This window comes from Takifugu flavidus, chromosome 22 (assembly GCF_003711565.1).
Source record: "Takifugu flavidus isolate HTHZ2018 chromosome 22, ASM371156v2, whole genome shotgun sequence".
NCBI classification, from domain to species: domain Eukaryota; kingdom Metazoa; phylum Chordata; class Actinopteri; order Tetraodontiformes; family Tetraodontidae; genus Takifugu; species Takifugu flavidus.
Genome location: NC_079541.1, coordinates 960,399 through 973,858, shown reverse-complemented (window position 1 = coordinate 973,858; position 13,460 = coordinate 960,399). Strand labels below are relative to the sequence as shown.

At 48.1% G+C, this 13,460-nt stretch overlaps 1 long non-coding RNA gene across 1 annotated transcript; it reads left to right on the top strand.

Moving 5' to 3' along the window:
- Nucleotides 1–8,881: 8,881 nt before the first annotated feature.
- LOC130519373 (uncharacterized) lies at nt 8,882–13,213 on the top strand. Its single transcript, XR_008948295.1, has 3 exons — nt 8,882–9,554; nt 9,646–10,676; nt 11,828–13,213. It is a non-coding gene; the product is annotated as an uncharacterized LOC130519373 (long non-coding RNA).
- Nucleotides 13,214–13,460: the final 247 nt, after the last annotated feature.

The window sequence follows — 13,460 nt, the reverse complement described above, 5'->3', positions numbered from 1 at the left end:
GGCATCTGGTCAGGAGGCATTCAGGTGTGAAACCAGAAGACAATTGGCTCATCTCTGTCTAAAGGTTGGGAGCAGCTTCACGTCTCTGCTGGAAACAACCTGATCAAAGTTATAAAGTAATAAATGGCAACAGCTTGTGTTCTAGCTGGGAGCTGAACCAGGTACTGGCCGGCCGCCAGACAGCCACAGTATTCCATGAAGAGGTGCTCCCCTGAGAGGTCACAGCGTGTATACATAATGCCCATTATACTGAGCTGATGAGCTGTGAGGACTAGCCTGTTTAACCATGTTTAGGTAACTGTTACAGCAACCATTTTATGCCTCTTTTTATACTCCTTGCAAACGCACCACCACTAGGGCACCAACATCAGAGCTCCCAGCTGGATTAGAGTAGTCAGTGGTCTTATTGCTAGAAGGTCCTGGGAAGTCCAAAGTTCTGCAGTGGGTTTGAAAGAAGGTCTGCCAGGTTTGTTTGGCAGGAATCTTCCAGTTGAAGGAAGCTGCTGTGCGATGTTTAGTGCCTCCACCTGCTGCTCAAAGGTCAATCTGCTGTCAGAGACAATAGCGGGGTATTTGTGTTGCTCAACAAATGCCACAGGCTGCTTTTCCAATAGAAAGTGGAGGAAGGGTGGAAGGAGCTTCCCCAGAATCAATGCAGCACTGGTGCACGTCTAAGATCTGGTGCACGGATCAAATTAACTGTGTCACATCGGATTTCGTCACAGCCAGTGACATCATCCCTTTCTGACCCGCCCACGTATTGTCAGTTTTCAAGGTATCAGGCTCAAGGATCAATGCACAGCCTCAGCAGCGCCGCCACGTCCTCTATACGTGTGTAGAGATACCCTGGAAAGGCCTGGAATTATTTCAAGACCGTGGAAGATCAGGAGTGAAAGTCCCATCTTCTCCATTCATTCTGCAGAACTCTCTTGCTCGCTCCTCAACACCCCGGTGAGAGATTAGCTCTGCTCGTGCTGGGAAACAGGCTTATTAAACATGCTCACATCTTCATCATAAAGGGACCACGCAGCAGCAGCAAGAGTCAATTTAGGAATCTGATTGCACACTACATCAGTTCTTCGTTGTTCCTCTCTGGGAAAACGACAAGGTCAGTCGAAGCCCTGTTTCCGTGTCTTATTAACTGGAGATGAATGAGACAAACAGGTTCTGGAAGAGCGTCTCCGCCTCCTCCGAGCTTCACACTCCACTGCGCTCCAAGCCCGTGTTGGTAAAACATTCGCCATCCATTGAATCAAAGGGCCGCGACTCCCCCGCCTCCTGGCGTCACAACAGTTTCACGCGGGAGCCTCCCAGTTCGCATCAGACTGAGTTCAGAGGATCTGGAAACCGTTTCCGAGGGCGGGAGAGCAGCAGAACGCAGAAAAACGTGCATTCAAAGCTTTGATTTCTTTCAAGGAATTCAAATGCAGGCAGCCGTCCGTCGCTCCCTTTCATTTCCCCCCTCTTTTGCTGCAGTCATTACAAGAGCACATCAAAAGGATCTCCTCCTCTCACCATATGCTGTAAAGTTTCATAATCTAATGAGGGTTTTGTAATTACACACTCCACCAGGGGAAAGGAACTCATCGATTCTGTGGGAAAAGAAATTTCATTACAAAGACCCTCTGCAAAGCACCGCTGCTGTCATCAGCACTGCGCTTAATTTTATTTATTCATTTTGCACCAGAAAAGGACTTGTCAGAATTAGATGTCAGACACAGAAGCGCAGTCGGGAATGTAAATGACGGCGAGGACGGAAAGAAGCGGCGCTGAAAAATGGAGACTGTTGCTCACAGAGGCCAGAAGGGATTTGTTTCATTTCATTGTTAAATAGCTCATAATAAAAAAACCGCTTCCATCCATCCATCCATCCATTCTCTGCCGCTTATCCGGGGTCGGGTCGCGGGGGCAGCAGCCTAAGGAGAGAATCCCAGACTTCCCTCTCCCCAGCTACTTCCTCTAGCTCATCCGGAGGGATCCCCAGGCGTTCCCAGGCCAGTCGAGAGACATAGTCTCTCCAACGTGTCCTGGGTCTCCCGGGGGTCTTACCGGAGGGACATGCCCTGAACACCTCACCAGGGAGGCGTCCAGGGGGCATCCTGACTAGATGCCCAAGCCACCCCATCTGGCTCCTCTCAACGCGGAGGAGCAGCGACTCTACTCCGAGCTCCTCCCGGATGGCAGAGCTTCTCACCCTATCTCTAAGGGAGAGCCCAGCCACCCTACGGAGGAAGCTCATTTCAGCCGCTTGTACCCGTGATCTTGTTCTTTCGGTCATTACCCAAAGCTCATGACCATAGGTGAGGGTAGGAACGAAGATCGACCGGTAAATCGAGAGCTTCGCCTTTCGGCTCAGCTCTCTCTTCACCACAACGGACCGGTGCAGAGTCCGCATTACTGTGGACGCCGCACCGATCCGCCTGTCGATCTCCCGCTCCATTCTTCCCTCACTCGTGAACAAGACCCCGAGGTACTTAAAACTCCACTTGGGGCAGGATCTCCTCCTTTACCCGGAGAAGGCACTCCACCTTTTTCCGGTTGAGAACCATGGCCTCGGATTTGGAGGTGCTGATTCTCATCCCAGCCGCTTCACAGGCGGCGGCGAACCGATCCAGTGATAGTTGGAGGTCACGGGCCGATGAAGCCAACAGGACCACATCATCCGCAAAAAGCAGAGACGCGATCCTGAGGTCACCAAACCGGATCCCCTCAACACCATGACTGCACCTAGAAATTCTGTCCATAAAAATTATGAACAGAATCGGTGACAAAGGGCAGCCCTGGCGGAGGCCAACCCTCACCGGAAACGAGTTCGACTTACTGCCAGCAATTCGGACCAAACTCTGGCACCGATCGTACAGGGAGCGGACAGCCCGTATCAGCGGGCCCGACACCCCATACTCTCGGAGGACCCCCCACAGGACCCCCCGGGGGACACGGTCGAATGCTTTCTCCAAGTCCACAAAACACATGTGGACTGGTTGGGCAAACTCCCATGTACCCTCGAAGACCCTGCTGAGGGTGTAGAGCTGGTCCACTGTTCCACGCCCAGGACGAAAACCACATTGCTCCTCCTGAATCCGAGGTTCGACTATCCGGCGGACCCTCCTCTCCAGTACCCCTGAATAGACCTTGCCAGGGAGGCTGAGGAGTGTGATCCCCCTATAGTTGGAACACACCCTCCGGTCCCCCTTCTTAAAAAGAGGGACTACCACCCCGGTCTGCCAATCCAGCGGCACTGCCCCCGATGTCCACGCGATGTTGCAGAGTCGAGTCAACCACGACAGCCCTACAACATCCAGAGCCTTAAGGGACTCTGGGCGGATCTCATCCACCCCCGGGGCCTTGCCACCGAGGAGTTTTTTAACTACCTCGGCAACTTCAGCCCCGGAGATACGAGAGCCCATCTCCAGGTCCCCGGGCCCTACTTCCTCACTGGAAGGCGTGTTGGTGGGATTGAGGAGGTCCTCGAAGTATTCCTTCCACCGATCCACAACATCCCGAGTTGAGGTCAGCAGCACCACCACCCACTATACACAGTGTTGACAGTGCACTGCTTCCCCCTCCTCCTCAGGCGCCGGATGGTGGTCCAGAACCTTTTCGAGGCCGTCCGAAAGTCGTTCTCCATGGCCTCACCGAACTCTTCCCATGCCCGAGTCTTTGCCTCGGCAACCGCCGTAGCTGCACTCCGCTTGGCACGCCGGTACCCATCTGCTGCCTCAGGAGTCCCACAGGCCAGTAAGGCCCGATACGACTCCTTCTTCAGCTTGACGGCATCCCTCACCGCTGGTGTCCACCAGCGGGTTCGGGCATTGCCGCCACGACAGGCACCAACCACCTTGCGGCCACAGCACCGGTCAGCTGCCTCGACAATGGAGGCACGGAACATGGTCCACTCGGACTCAATGTCCCCCGCCTCCCCCGGGACATGGTCAAAGCTCTCCCGGAGGCGTGAGTTGAAGCTCCTTCTGACAGGGGACTCTGCCAGGCGTTCCCAGCAGACCCTCACAACACGTTTGGGCCTGCCAGGTCTGTCCGGCATCCTTCCCCACCATCGGAGCCAACTCACCACCAGGTGGTGATCAGTTGACAGCTCCGCCCCTCTCTTCACCCGAGTGTCCAGAACATGCGGCCGCAAATCCGATGACACAACCACAAAGTCGATCATCGATCTGCGGCCTAAGGCGTCCTGGTGCCAAGTGCACATGTGGACGCCTTTATGTCTGAACAAGGTGTTCGTTATGGACAATCTGAGACGAGCACAGAAGTCCAATAACAAAACACCACTCGGGTTCAGATCAGGGGGGCCGTTCTTCCCAATCACACCTCTCCAGGTCACACTGTCATTGCCAACGTGAGCATTGAAGTCACCCAGGAGGACGAGGGAGCCCCCAGAAGGGGCACTCTCCAGCACTCCCTCTAAGGACTCCAAAAAGGGTGGATACGCTGAACTGCTGTTTGGACCATAGGCACAAACAACAGTCAGGATCCGTCCCCCCACCCGAAGGCGAAGGGAGGCTACCCTCTCATCCACCGGGGTAAACTCCAATACACAGGCACTGAGCCGGGGAGCAACCAGAATTGCCACCCCTGCTCGTCGCCTCTCACCATCGGCAACTCCAGAGTGGTAGAGAGTCCAACCCCTCTCAAGAAGACTGGTTCCAGAGCCCTTGCCGTGCGTCGAGGTGAGGCCAACTATATCTAGTCGGAACTTCTCAACCTCGCGCACCAACTCAGGCTCCTTTCCCACCAGAGAGGTGACATTCCATGTCCCTAGAGCCAGTTTGTGCAGCCGGGAATCAGACCGCCAAGGTCCCTGCCTCCGGCTGCTACCCCAAACACAATGCACCCGACCCCCTTGGCCCCTCCTGCAGGTGGTGAGCCCACGGGAAGGGGGTCCCATGTTGCCTCTTCGGGCTGCGCCCGGCCGGACTCCATAGGCAGAGGTCCGGCCACCAGGCGCTCGCCAATGTGCCCCACCCCCAGGCCTGGCTCCAGGAGGGGGCCCCGGTGGCCCGCATCCGGGCAAGGGAAACTTGAGACCAATGTTATTTATCTTCATTAGGGGGTCCTGGGCTACGCTTTGTCTGGTCCCTCACCTAGGACCTGTTTGCCATGGGTGGCCCTACCAGGGGCATATAGCCCCAGACAACGGAGCTCCTGGGATCATTGGGACACGCAAACCCCTCCACCACGATAAGGTGGCAGCCCAGGGAGGGGACACAACCGCTTCATTCTTTCTAAATATACATGACGTCAAAAATTGTCAGAATCCATCTCGACCCAACTTCTCATTGCGGTTCTGTGTGTTCTTCTATTTGCTACATATTTGGTAGCAAAATGCTCATTCTACGAGCAAAAGGAGGGCGATTCTGGCTGGGCCAGCTTTAAAGGACTGACTGAGGGTTAAGACGCAGATTTAAAGCTGGGTTTAGTTTTAAAATAAGGCTAGGGTTATGTTTACACGTTAAAGTCCTCACAAAGATAGAAATACAAGGGTGTGTGTAAAATTTACAATCTTGAATAGACTCTTAGAGTCTCATATACACATAAAGGCAACTTAAATACACACAAACCCATCCTAAATGGTTCTCAGCTCTGAGATTTTGGTACGAGTAGATTCCATTTCTACCGGAAGACACTCAAGTTAATCCACCAGTAAGACCAGCACGGGCTGTGGTTCACTTTGTTCAGATCACCTGGATTTACTCTTCTGTCAACATTAATTGGGTTTCATAATAAGTTCTCTCATTTGTGAGTGGTAAACACGGCGTTTCCATGGCAACTGTGGCTGCTCCTGAGCTTGTGAATGAAGATTGTTGTTGAGGTTTTATGCAGATTTTGGAGATGTTTACAGTCAGTAAATCTTGTAAAGTCAAACTATCCCTCAGAGATTCTTAAAACTGTAATTATCATTTGCAGGAATTATAGTTTTAAAAATGCAAGCTTGAAGCAACTCACCATGTTTCATTTGATTCCACCCAGTAAAAAGCAAACAGCAAATTCAGACTGAATCTATATAGATCCGATATAAACGTCAGTATCCTGGTACTCAACAGCATCACCGAGCGTAAACAGAAGTCGAACTGAAGGAAATGGTGGTTAAACCACAGATAAGATCTTTTCTTTATCGAGACTGCGTCTGTGTATTTGGGGTTTCAGCTCTTTGCATTTGCTGCTGTTTCATCCAGTGCAGAAAGTACCGAAGAACTCCTGGTCCGGATGTCAGAGCGTTTCAGAATATTCACGTGCATGTGTGAAGTTTACGTGATGTTATTTCATATGTTCATTGCACTACAGCTGGTAGTGACTTCATTACATAAAAACTATAGTACATTGCATAGAATGTATTAGGTGACATCATAACTCAATATAATCGACATATGGAAAACAGCTCACGTTGAATATTTAATGAATGTTTTTTTGAATATTGAATTTGTACGTCCAGGTAATTTCATTCCACAGCTAAAAAAGAATGAAAAATACGACGGTGCCAATAAATATGAGACATTGTTCGATTTAATCAACAGGAGCTGTACTTTCATTCAAGCGTGGTAATTGCCCCGAGACGTGTATACCCAGCTGACGGCGAGCCGAGACAACAGTATAAAAAAGACTACATGCGTTGGCAACTTCCACATTAATGCTCAGCCTCCCTCCGAGGGCATGTTTTTATTGTTATTACAAGCGCTACCGTGATGCATCTCAATTGTATTCATCTGTGTCATCAAGACCAACCTCAGGGGTGTTATCTCTATATTTAGTTATTGGAAATTTGATAAAGAACACATCCTGAATTGTCGGTGCAGCAGCCACATCTCATGCTATGAACATCATCCGGTCCTTCTTATGTCAATAAAGCTAAGACGTCTCTAATTAGCTCCAAGATGGATCGCGCCCGTTTGCCGGGTTCCCCAGAGCTACAGCCAAACGACCCTGGCAGCAGTGTTGGATTTCCAGCAGATAACGGGGAGGAAGCGAGGGGAGGTCTTATCCAGGGTGTACATCAAGCACCTCACTTCCTGTAGCGCCATGTTAAAAACAAGAACACACCCCTTTCTCTCCTTTAGCGTCTAATGAACTGAAAGAAGGCCAAGAGATACGGCTTACATAGGTACAACATTAATGAGTCTGTATTGATCTGAGTAGTTATGATATCAGTTTACCCAGACTTAGTGAGGGGCACAGTGATGGAGTAAAATTAAAGGCGGGGGGGGCTTAACGTCTTACTTACAATGAATTCTATATTTCACAAACTCCTTTTTGTTCTTTAATCACAGTTTCCAGTCAAAACAACGTTTTTTCATTGGAACATTTACACAGCAATCACCTGGATTTGCAACTAAAAATGTGGACGTGAGCACACCAGGCTAGGAGTTAGCCTTGGTTTGTATCAAAGCAGCAGCACGGTACAACATGCTAATCCAAGGTAGTTTTCTCTGTCAACTGGACTGGGTTTCTTCTCTTGAAGACGTCTTCAAGAGAAGAAACCCAGTCCAGTTGACAGAGAAAACTACCTTGGATACAATGACCTGGATGACTGAGAATTTACACAGACATCCTACAACATGCTAACTTCATCTGAAAGATTACTGGGCCTCATTCACGAACCGTTCTTACGAACAAATTTGTTCTTAAGTCCCACTTACGAACAGTTGACGAAGATTGTGGCATTCACCAATTTCTTCTTATCCTGGATTTATGCGTAGGTAAGAACAAATCCTACGAACACTCAGGAGTACTCTTACGCACATTTCAGTGCCGACATGTTGGCATGGGTGTGTTTTCTTCTCTTGTGCAGTTCAATAAAATTCAATATTAGGATTATTTATATTTATTTATTTCCTATTTTTGGTGATTTACGAAGAATTTTAAAATTACGTAAATGTGCCAATGACTTAACATTAATCAACCAAATTGGAAACCATGCCAAAACTGTCTTTTTATTTGATTTTATCTTGATTTATTTTATTAGGGGATCGAGGATATGCCCTGGCTCCCTGGTTGTTGACACCACTGACCAACCCTCAGACTCCACAGGGAATTTTATTCAATCAGATGCATGCGCGCAGTCGCTCCACCATTGAACGCACCATCGGCATTTTAAAGGGGCACTGGATGTGTTTGGACACAGAGCCACAACCCCCTGAGGATGTGTGTCCTGATGCCCGTTTGTGAATCAAATGTATTAATGTCACAATTTCAGTCCAACAGTCTTGATTCACTTCAAAAAGAAAAAATAAGAGAGACCGGTTTCAGAGCACAGCTTTTACACGTTTATTTTTTTTACATTCTCGTTGATTTCTTTATGCGTGTTGGCTATAGTCATCAGGGTTGAGGTAATTTTATCAAGCGTGTTAGCCATCCTTTCTTGATTGTTCAACACGGCGTCAGAAATCAGGCGTGGAGAGGCAAGCTTTGGGCATTTCGCTTTGGGCATTTGGCTGCTTTTTGCTCTGTCTACAGGGCCCTGCTGCAGTTCCTTTTATGGGCATTAGTGGGCGGTGACTTATGCTAATCGTATGTTAATTAGACTCACCTGGCACGCGCTCTCAACTTACGAACAGATGGCATTCATCAATCTAAGAACACAGCTGCGAACAATTCTGAGGCTTACGAACGCGTTGATGAATCTGACGTAGGGTGTTCTTAAGAAACTGCTTAAGAACAACTTCAGAAAGAATCTAAAAAGATTCTTAAGAACATATTGGTGAATGAGGCCCAATGTCTGGTAATACGATGCCTTTAAAATTTTGCATATTCAGACATGAGTAAACGAGCCCTATATGTGGAGGGGGTCTGCTTTGGTGGCCTCAGGATCAGGTATCTGCTGATCATGTGGTTCTGTTGGCTTCCTCAGGCTGTGACGGTAAACTTCAGCTGTGAAGCAGCTCATGTGAAAATTAGCAACTCCAAGTCTGAGACTGTGATTCACAGCCAGAAAAGAGGCCCCAACCCTGCTGGGTAGGACCACTTTGGCAACAACACAGCCGTCAAATTCTTATGCAACGGAAGACCTGAAAAAAGAGGGAATTCCAGGCCTCTTTCAGCCTGTTGTCCTCACCACCTGACTCTGGATCAGGGACAGAAGATGGATGGAACACCTCACCTTCTTGACCGCTATATCCCCTTCGGAGTTACGGGGAGGGCGCACATGTGGGCCAAGGCTGGGTACCCCCCAGCTCATGGTACACACGTACGTGCATTATGATTGATGGCCAGATTGACTGACTTATTGAAAAGTGCATAAAAAGGGAAGAAGAAGCCATCAAAGATTTGCTGTAACAGACGTGAACTTTTGTGAGTTAAAACTCAGCCACCAAATTAAAGCGCCACGGCTACAAAGAGGAGCCATTTTCCCGGCGATGTGGAAAATCTGTGCAAGTGATTTTCTCTTCAAAGCGGCGTCTTCATTGTCCTCGCAGTGACACAAATTCCTATTTCTATTGAAAAGCTAAAGATTGGATGAAAACCGGTAAAAGCTGGAGCAAATGAGATGTTGGCGAGTATTACATCTGTAGCAACAAAGCCGACGTGGTGACGGCGCCGATGATGTGAGTGAGCCGTCAGTGTTATCAAACTCACCTGCAGAATGGAAAAAGTCTGATAGTCTTTTTTTTTTTTTGCCATTGTGTCTCTCTTCAGGCTCCAGTTTTATTATCTGGGCAGCCGGGGATGAATTTGCTATCATAAAACCAGTGCTGTGCCGACAATGACGTGGGGAGACTGACAAAACCAAATAACACGAGTGAGAAAACAGGCTTTTCATGAAAGCGAGTCATTTTAATAACTGTCATATCAGTTGAATGAATGTGTCCATTGTCAGTTGTGTCAGCGCCTTTTTCCCTTCCTGACAGTGTCTTTATCTTACCGATCCAAACATGCTGTTTAGGTGCCCATCGACAATCATCAAAGGGGCGGCGGAGATATTTTGCGCCACTCTAACGAGCTGTACTGATGGGTTTTCTTGTCTTACTCGTTCAATTACAAAGAATGAAAGATGGGAGCGGGAATTTTCGGCACGTGTTATTCCTCACAATTTCATGCCTTGTGGAATTTTCTGGTTCCGTGGTAATTAATCAGGTGGAGAGACTTATTGCAACTCAGGACTAAATGACCCATATTTAGCACAAAGATGTCTGAGGAGGGAAAAAAGCAGCTCCACGAGGAAGGCTTTTAGCGTTGAGCAGCAATAGTCCCTGTTTCATCTCCGGACCGTTTTAACGAGATAAACCCTCTACTGACAGTGACCTGAGATGAAAGTAAGAGACGTAAAGCCAGCGAGAGTTCAGGGAAAGTTCTCCAATGCCTCACCTACCCACCCCAGCTAAACCTCTCTCTCAACCCCAGTCCTGGTGCGGCTCTGAGATGGGAGGGAAGCGTGGCGGCTCCGGACTTGAAAAGTTCCTTTGTCTCTATTACAACTTTGCGATTGATCCCACGAGGGGGCCTGCCTTGATGCTTAAGATACCCAGATTGACAGCTCTAATCTCACGGACTTGATCTGTCTCACTCAGACTCGGCCTCTCCGTTTGTTCTTTAAGCCCTGGATTCTCACGTCGCTACAACTCTATTTGGAGGCAAGAGCCGACTTTGACGCTGCCGCAGGAGCCATCGGGTGCAGAGAAGAGAGCTGCCGCAGTCGGTGCAGCTGATTTCCAGCCTGAGTTTAAAAGGTAAAACTTGACAGACTGCAGATAATAAGGAAGTTACTGAAGGATTCAATCAATTAGCTCCTGGAAGTTTGACTTGGTCATCTTTCCAGTCGTTATTGTTCTGCAATAGATGTTTTCTCCAGTCAGATACATCTAACTTGTAATTGCCAAACCAACAGCAATTACAAATGGCACATTTCGTCGGCATTTCCATGAACTAGACCTGCATAATGTGACAAACTGCACTGCTGCCACACTCGGTAGAACACGGCAGCGCCTCATTAACAGTGTTAGGATAAAACAGATGCTGATGACGACGTCCCCAGCTGCTCGAATCCCCATATGGGGAATGGCATATAGTCGTGACCCTGCCCCCCGCTGCCATAATAACCATTTGTTCATGGTCTAATCATGAGCGTTTGAAGTTGTGGGGATTTATTAGAAGCTGGGTCTGCGGCGCTGATCCCCTCTCTTGACTTGTTTCATAGACTGAGCATGTTGGTGAGCAGCAGAGCTGAAGGTGACGCCGGGCTGCTCGTTTCCCTTTGAGAGCATACCTGAAAGAATCAAATCTGCTCCTCAACTCTGTGGCGTTCAGATCACAGCTTCTTGTAGAACAATAAGAGGCAGATGTGCAGGGTTGAGTCCATTGAGTACATTAAAACTTTGCTTTGACTCAACTACTACAACACTGACTGAAAAGAGAATTCAGTGTAGAGACGGGCTTTGTCGCGCTCATATTCTAAAGCCTGCGTGCGATCAGGTTGTGGAGGGCAAAGCCATTGTCCTGTGATCTGAAGCTGATCAAACGTCCTTGAGCGCAATATCGAGCCGGGCGCAGCTTCTGATGCTGCATCTTCAGTAGATCAGTGTGCACGAGAGACACCTTGCAAGGTCGATGCGAGCATTGTGTTCATGTGCATGCAGGAAACATAATGTAAAGTGATGCTGTCGTATTGACCACAGGAGAGCTGTGCGTTGGATCAATGGGGGGGTAGCTAATATATTTGGGCTTAAATACGGTTTTGTGCTTAAACAAAATGGAAATTTATACTCGTCATTGCCAAAACATCTTTGCAAATATGGCATGCGAATAAAGTTTCTACTTTTCCACTTTTTTTGATGGATTAATAGCTTAATTTTTTGTATTCCTCCCCCTCTTTACTTCAAAGACGGACCCACTGCCGGCCAGACGTCGCACTGGCATCGCCGTCAGAAGTGTTGACGTAGCAACGGCGAGCTGCCGGGGTTGTCGCTGCACCAGCCAGTCGGAGATTCTGGCCAGAGTCACAGATGGCGTTGGGAGCCTTTGGCGCTCCGCAGTCACAGAGGCTCAGAAATCTCTCAGCTCTGACGCCGTCTTTATCGAGAGTCAGAGCAGCAGCCTCACGGCATCAATGAGCTTCGACTTCAAAGCACCTTTTAATGTTGACATGGATGTTTATTTCCTGTCATTGTCACCACGGACAGGTCTATCAGGTTTCCCAGTATAATGCAACCAGAATATTGAACTGTCATGTGTTTCTTACCCATTACAACTGGATAATTTATACTTCAGAACCTGAACTGCTAAGATGATGATGAGAAATCCAGGTCTGACTATTGAGCCAACTCTTTGGGCTCAGCCACCAGTGTTATTTGTAGATATATAACCTATACGGTCATTAACGCAGCCATTTCCTGAACCCCATTGGTTTTGTTCAGATATTTAGTCTGTGCATTCTACTTTTAACCTCATGCTATTAATATTTAACTTTTCAGTCAGAAGTTAGAGCCTCAAACCACTGATGCAGGTATTTGTTCACGTTGCCAGTTGCCACTGCGTGTTTGCAGCTGATGTCAAACTGTTTTCTAGCAGCGTCAATGCAAACATGCAGCCTTTGGAAATATCGAGGCCTAGAAACCCCCGGGATCAAGACTGCTTGGCTTTGGTTCTGTGTGAAAGCTGGACAAAGTTACAAAAGTTCTTTGGGGAGTTTAATTAAAATTGATGAACGAGATTGGCAGCATGAATCAGACGCCCCAACAACAAGAGTCAAAAACAAGTCAAACAGATATAAAAAGAAGGGAAATTGAGTTTGCGCATCATTGCGACTCATTTGCAACTGACTGGATGCCCAGAGCCGACTGAATCCAGGGCCTTTGGAGCCATTTGAGTCTTAATTACAGAAATTGATGCAGCTGCTGAGTTAGTGCCAACGGTCGAACACACCTGCTTTCACTCAGGTCCTCATGCACCTGTGGCACCTGTGGCTAATGAACCCCTTTGGCCTTTGAATGATTCAAAATGGTGGCTCTGATGGCATCGACTGTTCCCAAAACATGTTTACCAAGTCAGCAGAATGAAGCAAACCTTCCTGTCAGGTTCACTTTTGTCCAGGTCCAGTTTTTGGCTGTTCTCATTATCTGAAAACCAGCAACAGACTCGTGTTTAAGGCCCAAATGTGACACACCTGCATAGTCAAAGCACATGGCCCCTGTCACGGCACTGTGTCTTCAAAGGTGACACAAGGCTGATATCCGATTTGTGACAGAGACCCAAATCCGATTTGGAAGGATCAGTTTTGCTGTTCACACTGTAAAAAACATCAAATATGGATCATTTAAGTCTGGCAGCCCCCACTGATTGGCTGTACCACAGAGCTGCCTTATTGACTGGTCATCTTTATCCGATAGACGAATCACCATTTTCATGCATTCTATTCAGCATTATAAGGATTTTGTCATGAATTTACACGTCTGCCTTTGCCATCAGTCCTGCTAAATATGAGCTTTTATCAATCATTTCATTAAAAATGCTTAAAT